A 13,455-nucleotide genomic window follows, 5' to 3' on the forward strand; every position below is an offset into this window, starting at 1 on the left:
CCTCTCCAAGACTAACCAAATACGTAGGGGGATCATATACTGCTGCACAGTGCTCCGGGAATGAGTGCTGTCTGTTGAGGAATCCTGAGATTTTCATGGCTCTATCAGGCACAAGGAGCTGAGCGTGCACCTTTTGGTCCATGAAAATGGGATGCCACCCACAAAGTTCCAGTTTGCCATGGTTTTCAGTATGACACGGGTGTCAGTAGAGCTAAATTCTGCAGATTATAGTTCTCAACCATTCCAGATTGGTGCAGCCACCAAAGTGACAAGCATGAGGCTGAAGTCTGACTTCGACAAGCACTATGTAAGGTTGAACATGTTGTGATGTCCTGACATTATATTACCCATCTTTTACAGTATTCTTCTGTTAAAGAAGGTGGAGGATATTATAGGGTGATACAGCTGGATACTTAATTTCCTCATGTCAATGTGGGAGCAAGAGCAGGTTACAGAAGTGCTGGTGTGAGGCCAAGCCTATGTGAGGCATGTGAAGGTCATTTTTTCTGCAGGTGATGTGGGGCTGGCAAGAGAAGCCAGATATTAGCTGACGTTTTGCGGTGAAGAAGAACTGCGCTTGGCCAGCTTGAGGACTTCATTGGACAAAATGCTGCCCCAGATTCTTCCACTCCCGAAGGGTGGTAATCGTGCATTTGGGAGGAAATGACTTGGCAGAGCTAGAACAAAAGGACTTATTTGAACTGACTGTCTCTGAAACTGTTTGGCTGACTAAGAGGTTCCCAGGAGCCAGGATAGCATGGTCTAACATTGTTTCTAGGATGAACTGGAAAGATGGTAAGTCGATCAGGGCTCTCAATGAACGTGCAAAGTGCTTCAACAGGAAGGTGGGTAAGTTACACAGACAGTTTATCATCCATTCCTCACAACTGCATCAAGGGTGAACGCTTTTTCCTACAGGATGGTGTAGATTATTGAAGGATGGTAATGCAATGTTTCAGGAGAACAGACTGGCATGGCTGGCCAGCACACACGGTGCAGAGGGAGGCCAGATAGTAGATGAACTATGCTAGCCTGTGTAGGGTGAGGTTACAATTGGTGGGGATACTTCAGTTGCATTTACATCCTTCTTATACTAAAAACAACATCAGCGTCACTGGACTCTTAAAGGGGTGGTGGCAGCAAGTCAGAAGGAAATTGCAGTGGCACAGGGGGTTGGAGGCTGTCTCTGAAATGCAGTCCTTCCCTGCCATCCACCCGTGCAGGTGCAGTTGGCACAAACTAGCACTGATCATATTGTTTTCTGGGGTGGTATATTGATGATATCATTGTACACTGGAAAGGAACTATTGATCAATTGGAAAAGTATTTGGATTACTTGAATGATAACCTATATAATATTAGGCTCACCATGACTCACAGTAGAGAGAGAGAATTTATTTTTTGGATCTCCAGTTTTATTTCAAACAATACAGGGTCCACTGTACCTTATTTAGAAAAGCCACTGCTTGCAACAATGTCTTACATACAACAAGTGCCCATCCCCATTCGATGATCAATAATATCCCCTATGGGGAAATGGTACTGTTCGACACAACTGTAGCGAGACAGATGAATTTATGGAAAATATACACTTGGTCAAACAATGATTTGCAGCATGGGTATGAGAATAACATCTTACAGAAAGTGGAGCACAGCATACAGCGGGTATCTAGGGCAAGCACATTGGGTGCTAGCCAAAGAAAAGATAAGAATAATCATCATTATTTGGCATTTACCACCCAGCACACCAGGACGAGTACTAATCTGTTCAAAATCCTCTGGAAATATTGTCATCTGTTACAAGATGTTCCTGGACTTGAGGAAATTATCACTCCAAAATCCAGGGCAACATTTTGCAGGAGCAGAACAATAAGAGACTGGATATGAACCAGTTATATCATGGAGTCTGGGGTGACGAGGACATGGTTGTGTGATTCCAATAAGGAATCCACCTGTGTGGATATGGTAGGAACAAGACTAAACAATTTTATTTCAACACAGGATGTATATATAATATATGACACTATATCAATTTCAATACTAAATTTGTAACATATGTCATTGGTGGCGGATGTGGCCTGATTGATACATGTGGGTAGCACGATGAGATCTCTCAGGGTATGGATACAAGATCAATTATGTGCTAAATAGAACAGGGACAATAGCTATCCTATGACCATGTGTATGATTGAACAACATGCAGTTATTACTGATGTTTAGTTTCATAGGATTGACCATGTCCCACAGAATGTTAGGGGTGGCAACAGGGAATTGATTCTGAGGCGCAATGAAGCAGCTTGGTTTAGCCGCCTTAGTTGTGTGGAAATGGGGTATAATACAGAGAATGAACTCCACTATTTTCTCTAATGCTAGTTTCATATATGTTAAATCATACAAAGAATAATGCCACAATTGACTAATGAGGTATTGAGTAGAATATTGTGCAATTACTTGTTTTGGTATTATGGTAGATGATTTATTTAAATGTAAAGCTGGTTATTGGAATTGTTCTATGTATAGTAAAATAGTGGTATGTTGCCAAGTAGGTTAAGTTTCAGTTCAAGTTTAAGGCTATAACAGAGATTGAATACAATGGGGTCATTATGACCCCGGCTGTAGGTGACAATGTGGCTGCAGGAAACCCGCCAATTTACCATACTGACCGCCATGGCGGTAGCAGCTGCTGGGCCAGAGACAAGAATCTCCAGCCCAGAGGCCGCTATTGTACCGTCGGTGGCATCATGACCCTGCATACCACCATGGTTTTCATGGCGTTTGGTAATGCCACAAAATCCAGGGCCATAGGCCCTACCAGTGACAGGGAATTCCTTCTCTGTCACTAGTAGGAGGCTCACCCACCCTTCCAAACACTCCGCAGATGCCCCCACCCCCCTCCATCCATGCCCCCCTTACGATTCCCCATCACCCCATTCACGCACACTTGCACCACGCATACACACACTCACACAGGCATACACGCATTCATTCACACATCCATCCATTCATTCTCGCACACATCCGTACACACATTCACACTGACACGCAGACACTCATTCACATTTCCATTCATACACGCATTCTCACACATGCACATACACAAGCAAACAACACTACACACACATTTGCATTCACGCACACACTCACACATTCATGCACACACCCCCACACACACACAACACCACCCATCAACCACCCCCCTCCCCTGTCAGAAACCCAACTCACCTGCATCCAGGGGGTCTTCTGGCAGGGGATGGGATGGGGTGCTGCTACCGCCAGCAATGCCCGTCAGCAGAACATCGCCAGGCCGTATTATTTGTCATTTTACGGCTGGCAGCGGTCCACTGGCGTGGCGCTGCTGGTGGTAGCACCACCACCTTAACACCATCCGCCAGTATGGCCAAAGCCGGATTTACACACTTCTTGTGGAAGAAATCCAGCTGTGGTAATAATTTGGCGGGAAGATGTTAGCCGCTGCGATGGTCTTTTGGCGGCCGTCACTGCGGCTGTAGCCGGCATTTACCGCCAATCTCAAAATGAGGGCCAATATGTCCTCAGTCAGCACAAGCTTTATTCAATCAACAGACCATCAAAGCAATAGAAACAATAAAATATCATCATAAAATATGAACTAGTACAATCCCATTTTAAAACCAATAACTAGTAATTAGTTTAAAACCCAAATACCCAATCAAAAATCCCAACCAATCTCCTTTAAGATTCATTACTTACATAAAAGTTACGTATACGCCATGGTGCCACTAAAAACTTACTAACAACATAAATTAATACATTTTAAAATCCTCAAGGCTAGAGCACATTTTCTCATTTTCAATTCCCGACAAATTTTGAGGATCCTTTTGGACCTAGGGGATGAATGAGCAGGGCAAAAAAACATAAAATGTTCAACTGTTTCAGGAGTAACACCACACACAGGACATATATTAGTTGAGGCAGTTGATCCCCATCTTCAAAGGCAGGGACCCAAAACGAAATCTAGCGTATAGACCCTTGCCTAGTGTATCAGGTATTATGTCTAGGTAGGGTTTGAACTGTGGATACCACTTAAAATCAATAATAAGGTTAGTTAATCGTCCATGGAATTTGCGGCTCATATAGTCATTTCTTACATAAGACCAATACACAGACTTCAATACTTTTGTGTGGGATTTCTCAAGTTTGTGGGGGTTCTCCCAGAAATCTCCTAAGCCCAAGGTACAGAACCAATATGTCTTAATAGAAGCAAACTTTGGGAGGGGTCATTCCCTATTGTAGACTGGCTCGATGCTTCTAATAGGCTGCAATAAGGTTGGCACATGAGTGTGAGCAATAAGGGTTTATGGTTGAGATGGTTACCCAGTGGGATAGTGTGGCACAGATAATTCATTGCCCTGCAATTTGCATTATGAGGGTTCATGTTTGGGGTTCAAATCATCACATTTCAGATTTCTGAGATGTATGAGCAATTTGGATATATAAAAGGAATACTCTCAAAAGGATTCCCGTCTCATATTTATTTCCAATGTTAATATTTTTCTTATATAGTTTTGCAGGAAGTGTTTTCCAAACAGTCAGCATTGGGCGAACTATTGCCTGTTCCCCATAATGAATCCGGTATACTGTTTTTAAGATTCATGTTTCAAATTTATGTTCAGTTCTGACTTATAAGTTGCTTGATAGGATTTTGAAAGAAGTGTTTTTTGAACAGTTGCCATTGGGCAAACTATTCCTCATACAGAACCAGCTCGCCCTTTATTAAACATCGGAATAACACAAGGCACTTGTGTTTTACTTGGAAGGGCTCATTGTGGGGTAGGCTACTTAGTGAGATCACGTGGAGCAGAGGGTTTAGTGCCCTGTGATTTGTGCATATGGAGCATTGTTATGAATGTTTTCGGAGCCCGAGTCACAACTTTTTGTGTTTTCATTTTTTGTTCATTTAGTGCGATTGCGTAGAGGGGAATGGTTTAATGCCCTGTGATCTGTGCAAATGACGCGTTATTTATAATTTCTTTTGTGGTTTGAGTCATTATTCTTATTGGTTTCCAGTCTTGGATTGTACCACTAATGTATTTGAATTTTCCAAATAGCAGTTATGGTTTGGGGTGTTGTAATTACATGTGATTTGGAGCTTTTGGAATTCGTTAGGTTGTGTCATATTGAAGAACCAGCCTGTTGGTGAATAGCACTAAGGCACTACAACGGAAGGACAAGGTCATGTCTCTTCAAAGAACTTAAGACATGTGACCGACTGTTTAGAATTTAAATAGGGGCGGAATTGTTGCGCACGATCATTTATCATGTCGTCTTTCTAATGGTATTGTGTGTAAGTTGAGCAGCTTACTATGGCTTTAAATGATTGATATTTGTGACTCTTACTGGTGAGTTATAGAAGTGGTATATTTGATTAGGGAGTGTCTGTCTTATTGGATGGGGGTTCGCATCTAAACATGGTGGGAATATATATGCATTCAAGATTGTTGTTTGGTCTTGGTGAGATAACAACATACACATATATATAATGTGTCTTTCTACAAGCACGTGTTATTCAAATGAAAACAATGGCACATGTTATTAAATTCAAACAATCAGGATATGGTGGCTTTTTCCTGTGGCCATTAAAATTGTTGCGATAAAAGTATCTGGTCAGCAAATGTTTCGCCCTATTTATTAGTTATTTATTGCCCTAATTTATTTTTAACGCTCATCAGTTATTACCAGTACGCGCTGGTGCAGAGTATGGGACTTTTCGTGAGGCGTTACTGACACCAGTTACATTGATGAAAGTATAGTTTGAAGATGTCTGGTGTCGGTTATTACTTTGTTGACCTTGAACGATACAGGTTAGGATGTTTTTCGCAGCTTTCCTCCTTACAATAGCTAAAGTTGTTTGGTTCTCCGTATTATATTAAGATGTACTTCTAATTTGATGTTGCGGATTGGTTGATTGCTGAGGCATTACAGTTCTCAAACGCCTTCCTTGCACATTATACATAGTGGTAGGATTAAATGCATTTTTGTCACTTATAATCAGATCTAATATCAGGATATGTGTCAATCTTTTTGATGATGTGCCTATTCAGTGGATTCATTTCTATTACTCATTTTTTAGGAAGTCATCTGTGATACTAAGGGAATTAACTTTGGAATATTCAGAAGACTATTATATACTTTTTTACAATGGAAGTGAATTGAGGATTACAACCGGTTTCACAGTATGAAATAATATGGTATGTGACTATTATGGGGAGTTAATCTAGTGATGATGTTTTTTCTTTATACTGTTTATTTTTTACTTTTAATTGGCTGACTTGGGGGTAGGTTATAATGGCTGGTGGAATAATTTCTTTACACTTACTCACTTGGAGACACAATTTATCCAAACCTCTCCACTGACGAAAGTAGATTGTTATGAATCTGTTTAGGGTTGAATTAGGGTAGTCAATAAGGAATATTGAGGAGATCTCTGAGGGACAGTTTCATTATCATTAGATGTTGTTAGCAGGTATATGCTTTTTAGTAGTTTGTATTGAATATTGGGGAATGAATGCACTTTAAATGTTTTTTAAATGTTTTTCAAATGCTTTTTAATATGTTTGAAATAACTATTGCATTACTTGCTGTTTTTGTTTCTGTCTTTAAATTGTAATTTGTTAGTTTAGGTAGAATTTTTAAGTGAATACTTTATTATGTTATATAGGAAATGTATGTATTTTATGTATGTTTGTCCTACAGCCCTAATGATGTTCACATGTGGTGAATGAAACGCGTTGGCTGTTGGTCGTTACATGGAAAAAAATAAAGGATACTATGACACAATTTGATTGGATGGTCTATCATCTGAAATATTGCTAGTGTCCTTCCAACTAATTTATATGGACTTTTAGACCCTTTTTGTTGGTCACATTGTGAGAGCAGCGGATACTTTGGCAAGGAGCACAGCATTTTGAAGTACTGGGGACAAGGGGGTGCGGTTGACTTTTTTGGCTCGATGCTCGGATTGAATGAGACTAGTAGGTGAACTATGCTAGCCTGTGTAGGGTGAGGTTATGATTGGTTGGGATACTTCAGGTACATTTACATCCTTTTTATACCAAAAACAACATCAGCGTCACTGGACTCTTAAAAGGGTGCTGGCAGCAAGTCAGAAGGAAAGTGCTGTGGCACAGGGGGTTGGAGGTGGTTGCTGACACACAATCCTTACCTGCCATCGACCCACGCAGATGCAGTTAGTGCAAACTAGGACAGGCCCTTTGGGGGATGAAATACTTGGGTGTAGCGGGTGTCCGAGATACAATTGCTCCTGGTAGAGGAGAGCTCCTTGGACAGGAGAATGAAGGTGGGAACCTCCCATAAAGAGGGTCCCATCCTCTGGACGGGGATTTAAAAAGAAGTGTCATGGATCCAGCCTTGATCTTCTTCAGGAACGGTAATGTTGTTGGTTGCACAATACAAAAACAGCTATGGTTAGTTGACTCCCATGTACTAGCATTTCTGGTTAGATTTTTTTCACTTGTAAGCAATATATAACTAATGTGTTTACTGTTCAAGAGTTTTTTATGTCTAAAATTGATTGTGTGTGTAAAATAAATGTGGCCACAGGTGTTACAACCTCTTATCCAAACAAGAGCTAGTTGCAGGCCTGATCATTGATGAAAGGGTGCCGGGTGGGCGGGTGCTGAGTTTGTGGGTTGGGTTACCATGGGACACCAGCAACTCCCTGACTCTCCCAATTTGGAAGAGCTGGTGGGTATGGCAGGGGAGCCGGGCCATCCTGGGTCTGTGGTGCTTGCCTCGGGCCTTGGAGGCTGGTCAGCAGTGAGGATTGGCCATTCCTGGGCCGGAATGCAGTTGCAGCAGGCCCTGCCCCTTAAAATGAGCTGCAAGGGGGTCTCTTTGTTCCTGCTTACCACAGTGAAAAGACCACTCCAGTGACACTCACCCCCAGCACCACGTCCAGCAGCAAGGAGGCCGCAGCTCTACTGATGGCCCCTCCCCACTATTCTGCCCTATGGGAGCGGCACAGGCTGAGTTCTTGTTTCCCCACCCACCATCGCCAGAGCAAAAGGCACGGATTTGTAGATTGGTGTAACTGGTTAACATTTTCTATTTGCAGGAATTGAAGCAGGATCTTAACAAGTAGTATGGTGTTGTTGGGTGTAGTTTGTTAACATTTTTTCTTTCTTGCTGTTGATGGAGGTTGTGATATTAACTTTTGTCATATTTATGCAGTTTGTCCGGAGAGGTCATGATTGGTGGGGGCACTTTGGGTCTCTTTACATCCTTTTTATATCAAAAACAACATTAGCATCACTGGACCCTCAAAGAAGTGCCAGCAGCAAGTTGGAAGGAGGTTTCAATGGAACAGGGGTTTGGGGGAAGGCGCTGACACGCGGTCCTTACCTGCTATCCACCTCTTCAGGTGCACTTGACACAAACTAGCACAAGCCCTCTGGGGGATGAAGTTCTTGGGTGTAGGTTGTGTCTGAGTTAGGAATCCTATGGGAAAGCCAGACCCCTTGCACAAGTGCATTAGGTAGGGAAGAGCTCACAGGACATTCTCATCCTCTGGACCGGGAGCTTAAGAGGAAGGGTCACAGAACCAGTACTGATCTCACTCAGGAATGGTAATGTTGCTTGTTGCACAGGAATATATTAGATATGGTTAGGTGACTCCAATGTACTTGTATTTCTGCTGAAGTTCTTTTTTTTCCACTTATAAGCAATATATAGGTGATGTGGTTACTGTGCAAATTTTTTTGATTTCTAAAATTGTTTGCATGTGTAAAATAAATACGACCAAAGGTCTTACAACTTCTAACCCAAAAAAGAGCTGGTCGCAAGCCTGGTCATTGATGGGCGGGTGTCGGGCTGGGAGGTGCTGAGTTTGTGGGATGGGTCACCATGAGACATTTAGGAACTCCCTGGCCATACTACTTGCCTCACCCAATTTATAGGTCATGAAATGGCTCCCACAGTTCAAGGAATTTGCTGTAAAGAATATTGCGTGGGTCATTTGGGGGCAAGGTGACCATTCACCAGTCCGATGGGAGACCAGGGTAAAAGTTGCAAACATATCAAAATTAAGGCACAAAGTCTGTGATTCGGCTTTTCCAGTACAAGGCTGTAGTTCATGGTTTGTGCAACAGTACACCCCAAATTAGTGGGGCTTAGCTCATGCCCCAAAGAGAAGGTATGTTTATGTTTTACTGAAAACATAAAGGAACAAGGTTTGTAAACCAGTCCATTAATGTATACCTATTTTAGTTGAATGCATTAATTCTGTTTCACAAATATTATAAAAAAAAGAACAAATAATATATATGTTTTTACAGAAAACAATTAGAAAATGTCCATCAAAATACACACTCTTTTCTAGGTCAACTTCTTGTTAGGTGAGCCTAAAAATAACTGTAATCAGTCTGCTAGCTATATTATCGTTGCAGAGGTATTAGGATCCGGAGACCCCCAGACAGCCCACTCCCCCCCACCAGCTATAAGCAGACCAACAATCTTACTTGTTGGAAGACGTTTTTAACAAAACTTTTAGTATTCTCCTAGCATAAAGTCATAAATCACTTAACTAAAATATTACACAAATATGTTCAAATGATGAGCTACAAATCAGTGACCATAAATCTTTTTCTGAAAGGATCCCTTCTTGTCCTGAACCACCATTGGACCGCACAAGTGAACCGTACCTCACCTGTATCTCTAGGAGGGGCAGTTACCCTGATTACACTGTTCCTTGTCCTCACGCTCAGGGTTACGCCCCCCTCCAAACACCAATAAGTCTCGGGGTGTAACTGGGTGGACAAGAGCTGGAGCGCCATGGCCACCCCAGCGATCTGTGCTCCCTTTCCCACTTAATCTGGTGTGTACATCCGCAGGTTGGCTCAGAACTTCAGGATCCTATCCCTGGTGTCCTCTCGGGGCCTCATCCTTGGGGACCCCTCTGTTGTTTGTGGTCACTTTAATACCTCACTTTTCGCCACGAGGGCGACCAGGGCCCCAAAGGTCCTTCATCCTCCCCACCCGCGAAAAGACTTCGCGCACAAAACCACATGTCAGAAATTAACTGATCGGTACCGGCATCCAACAGATGCACTATGTCCTTGTGAAACATGTGAGGGTCCTTCAAAAGTTTGTGAGGAATGTTCCATAAACACCCTGGAGCAGGGCATAGTTTAGCCGTTAAGTCAGCGTACGGAGACATTGATTGTTCTTGATTTGATTCTTGCGCCCCACTTGTGTCGAGGCACCATGTGGGACCAGGCAATTGCCGCGTTTGGGTATTGATTTGCCAATTTCGTGATCTCCATAAATATAGTTTATCTCAGTGCCTTGCGACCCATTCGCACCAAGTCATTGCCTTCTAGGTGAATAATGATGAGATCCGGGAACTGGAGCCCCTCAAATCCTTTTGCTAATGTGACCAACTGTTGCAGTTGGGCGATTCCCATTCCGCCAACTCTGCACCAATGGAAAGCCACGCCTTGAACCATCGCCGGATTCAGCTCACGGAGCTGTTGTACCCTGTACGCCGCCCATCGAACAAACAAATGCCGCAAGACCCATACTACATGCAGTGACATTACACTGAAACGAAAAGAAAAGAGCATGAGGAGATCAAACTTCAGAAACCAGTTTTGTCGAGGAACATCTGTCTATACCAGTTCTGGCCTAATGTACCGCCTATAGCAATCAGATGACCAACGACCGATACACTTCACCTTGGACACTGGCAGGCCCACGGTAGCTGCCAACGTAGCTGCCCCAACTCAAAAGGAATGGGAGGAGTACCCTTGTTGGTCCACCCCCATTGACCTCAGCTCTACTTTGAAAACCTCTAAGAATTGTTAGTGAGATAGACATTCCCCATTAGCATGGATGAACAAAGCGGAAGAGCCTGTCGGCGGCCAGCCCGAGAGGTAAGCTCTCATCAGTTCCACAGGGCAAAGGGGGGACCCAATAGCAGCACTAAGTGTAATGCGCACTCCTCTTTTAAGCTGGTCCATTTTAGACTTGCGCAGGACTATTGACAACAACTCTGCACTGACCACCACGTCGCCCCACTGCAACCCTCCTGCGTGATCACCCCTGGAGGAGCCCACTAATTCACTGATGCAGAATGCCCCGTAGAAGGCTACCGTAAACGCTGCAGAAAATAGTGCTGACTCTGCCTGCGAAGAGCAAACTACTGGGAGAGTGCGAAGAAGATTCTCCAGCGGGGCGGCTGTTATTAGGCGCCTAGAGTCTGACCTAACATTGTCACCCCTGGCCCAACCCGCTAGAGCCAGTTTGATAATAAAAGTTTTCAGCGGTGCCTCCATGTTCCTCTCCTAGCAAAAAACATATAGCGGCCAGGTAAGCTTTTGCACAAGAAACTGGTCTCCCCCTGTCTATCAAATGCTGTAGGAATGCGCATATCGCTGATTCTGAAAACAATCCTGAAATTTGTTGCGCCTGCAAGAACCGCCTGTACTGGTAAAACATTTTCTCATAAGCCCTTCTAGTACACGCTGCTAAAGATGTTTCTACTAAGCCTGGGAGGGCGGGACACCAATCTTCCACAGAGATTCTAGGAACTCCGTCATCTTCTCCTTCTCCTGAGGGTGATACTGCAGAAAGTCCTGCATCAATGAGCGAGACAGGGCGTCAGCGGCATTGTTATAAATCCCTGGTACATGCTTAGCCCGGAATGTAATGTTGCACTGTAAACATCTTAAGATTAAACGTTTTAGTAGGCGGAGAACCAGTGGGCATGTAGCCCTTTGTCGATTAATGGCTTCTACCACAGCCATGTTGTCAGACCAAAAGATTACAAACCTATCCTTAAATTCCTCCGCCCAGATGATGACTGCAACAATAATAGGGAAGAGCTCCAAAAAAGCTATATTCTTTGTCCATCCCATGCTGACCCACTCGGGTGGCCAATCCGCCCTGCACCACAGAGGGCCCAAGCTTGCACCAAAACCCATGCTTCCGGCTGCATCAGTATAAAGCCCCAGAGTAGGGTTTGAAACCACAGGATGAGGCCTAATCAAAGCTCCATTAAAGTCCTGTAAGAAAACCTCCCACAACTTTAAATCCTCCCTAACCTCCAGCGACAACCGAGTGTGATGGTGCTTCTCAGACAACCCAGCCATTGATCTAGCGATGGACCTAGAAAATGGGCGGGCCATGGGAATAATCCTTAGAGCACAATTCAGCTGACCCACCAGCACCTGCAATTGGCGAAGGGTGACTTTCTTCTGAGATAACATTGTTTTTATGGACTCCTTGAATACAGGAGCTTATCCTTAGGCTGGCAACACTCACCTGCCACTGAATCAATCTCAATCCCTAGGAAAGTAATACAAGTTGTAGGCCCTGCTGTTTTATCCAGAGCCAAGGGCACCCCAAAGTCTTCAAACATCGTGGTCAAGGCCCGGAGCGCCCACCCGCATTTCTCTGATCTAGGTGGACCCAATACTAAGAAATCATCCAAATAATGTATGACATCGAGGTGTCCGGTGCGATTTGAAAAGGTCCACTGTAGGAAGGTGCTAAACTGCTCAAAATAGCTGCACGATACACTACAACTCATGGGCATGCATTTATCATAAAAATACCCACCCTGGAATTGGAAACATAGTAGGTGGTAATCCTCAGGGTGAACTGGGAGAAGTCTGAAGGCTGATTCAATGTTGGTTTTTGCCAACAAAGCCCCATGGCCTAAGGCCCTCAATTTTTCCAATGCTTGGTCGACTGTCACATAGCGGACAGAGCACAGCTGAGGATTGATGGCCTCATTCACCGATGCTCTCCAAGGGGCACACAAATTATGAATTAGCCTGAACTGACCCGGCTACTTCTTAGGAACAACCCCCAAAGGAGAACAAACAAAGCCTTTCAAAGGCAGGCAAGGGAAGGGGCCTGCTAACCTGCCCAAAGCATTCTTTTGATAACTTCTTGGCCACCACTCCTGGGTTTTGCAATGCGGATACCAGATTCTTACAATGGTTAACTGGAGAGACATTGTGGGCTGGGATTCTAAAACCAAAGGAAAAACCGTGTGCCAGTAAATATGCCGACCCAGTGGCAGGATAAGCCTGTAACCACGGGAGCAGAGCGTCAAACTTAATGGGGGATGGCAGAGGTGATTCAGTTAGAGGGCTTATTCCCATCTCTGCCTTTTTCTTTAGATTTTTTGATGCATTTAAATTCTGGGTGAGAGGGGTGTCCACAAAAGGAACGGTTGTGCCTGAACTTGCAAGACCCTGCGGGGCGCAAACATATCTTCCTACTGAACGCCCAATAAGATCCTTTCTTCTCGCTTGAGTATTGTGCACGAAAGGGCTGCCTCCCTGGTACTTTGTTATTAACACATTCTAACCACACGTTCACCTCCGTCTGGTCCCAACCAATAGATGGATCTTCCACTTTAGCCCAGTGAAAATCCCTATCGTATTCCAA

This window comes from Pleurodeles waltl, chromosome 2_2 (assembly GCF_031143425.1).
Source record: "Pleurodeles waltl isolate 20211129_DDA chromosome 2_2, aPleWal1.hap1.20221129, whole genome shotgun sequence".
Classification (NCBI taxonomy): domain Eukaryota; kingdom Metazoa; phylum Chordata; class Amphibia; order Caudata; family Salamandridae; genus Pleurodeles; species Pleurodeles waltl.